Source organism: Mastomys coucha, unplaced genomic scaffold, assembly GCF_008632895.1.
Source record: "Mastomys coucha isolate ucsf_1 unplaced genomic scaffold, UCSF_Mcou_1 pScaffold15, whole genome shotgun sequence".
In the NCBI taxonomy this organism is placed as follows: Eukaryota; Metazoa; Chordata; class Mammalia; order Rodentia; family Muridae; genus Mastomys; species Mastomys coucha.
Genome location: NW_022196897.1, coordinates 139,723,314 through 139,724,830, shown reverse-complemented (window position 1 = coordinate 139,724,830; position 1,517 = coordinate 139,723,314). Strand labels below are relative to the sequence as shown.

Genomic DNA, 1,517 nt, shown 5'->3' with positions numbered 1-1,517 from the left:
AAAAAAAAAAAAAAAAAGACAATGGAATAAGACCAAGAGCCGAGGGTTCTAGAAGGAAGCTGAGATTAAGCCACAAGGCTAGAACTTGCCTCAGACTCGCTAGCATAATGAAAACTCTTTGATCCCATCTGAGCCTCAGTTTCTCCAATGCCCACTCCAGCCTGGCTGAGGGAGACTCACACCTGGGATGTGAACTCCATTCACAGTGCTCCCTGGCACAGGGCCTGCACTCTGGGCCTTGCAGGGGGATGTGGGGAGGACTCCATGAGAAGCCACCCATCCAGGCCTGGAAGCACTGTGGGCTGCAGAGGTTTCTTGCCAGGTTTACACCCATTGAGAACAAACACGGGCAGATGAGCCGGGGAGGCTTGGGGACAAAGGAGCCCTACACAGAGCAAGCAGAGGGCAGGGCAGAATCCCAGGAGGCCATCCTCGGGTCCTTGTCCCAGGCATCCATTGCTGCTGTGTGTGAATCATACTGTGTCACGGATCACTGACCACTTTCCTTGTCTGTCCATCTGCCCGGATGTAAGGGCCTAGAGAGCTGTGCTCATGCCCTGGGAAAAGGTGCTGGCTTTGTGTCATGGCCCTTAAAGTCCCTTCTCTGGTCTGGATGGAGGCCCTCACACTCTAATCAAGTTGGAGCTGATCTTTCTGGAAGCATCTCCAGACCCCACTTTGATGGAACCCCAAAAGTTTCCTGAGAGGCAGCTGGTGGGAAATAAAAGATTTCTGTGCTGGGATATTTGACCTTTGTGACTTTGTCCTTCCCTGTAGACCTCAGTTTCCTCAATGTGCCTTTTCCCATGGGAGAGGGTAGAACTTGAAAGCATCTAGAAGAGCCGGGCAGTGGTAGCACATGCCTATAATCCCAGCACTTGGGAGGTAGAGGCAGGTGGATTTCTAAGTTCGAGGCCAGCCTGGTCTACAGAGTGAGTTCCAGGACAGCCAGAGCTACACAGAGAAACCCTGTCTCAGAAAAGCCCCCCCCCCAAAAAAAGGCATCTAGAAGAAAAGTCACAAGGGAGAGACCTGTGTCCCCCCTTCCCCAATCCCATACCCCAACCCTGACCACTGCCTTCCTGAGTGGCTGAGCCCTGCAGAGATCCAACTTCAGGATGCTCCTTGCCTTACTGCACTTGACGTACCTCTCCTGGATCCACATGTGAGCAGACACACCACACATGCTCCTGTGTGCACTTAAGGTACACACTACACCTTTGCATGCACATTCAGACACATGCCACAGGCACATACCCTCCCCAGCGCTCAAATCACATCTCCCTGACACTCCAAACTCATAAGAACTCACCTTTATAAAGTCAGCCACTCAAGCTGGCTGGACTAGGTCCAGAGACAGGTGCATAATACCAGCAATCAGGGAGGCTGGGGCAGGACGGTGAGTTAAAGGCTAGCCTGGGCTTACCTAAGAAGACTCTGTCTCACAATTTTGTTTTAATGTTTAAAAATAAGTCTTGGGCTTTTTGTTTTTTGTTTTTTGGGTTTTTTTTTTTTTT

The 1,517-nt window shown here is 50.9% G+C and overlaps 1 protein-coding gene across 1 annotated transcript in view; it reads right to left on the bottom strand.

Moving 5' to 3' along the window:
* Positions 1-1,517, bottom strand: part of Bpifb2 (BPI fold containing family B member 2) — an 18,600-nt gene that overhangs the window by 16,396 nt on the left and 687 nt on the right. The window lies entirely within an intron of this gene.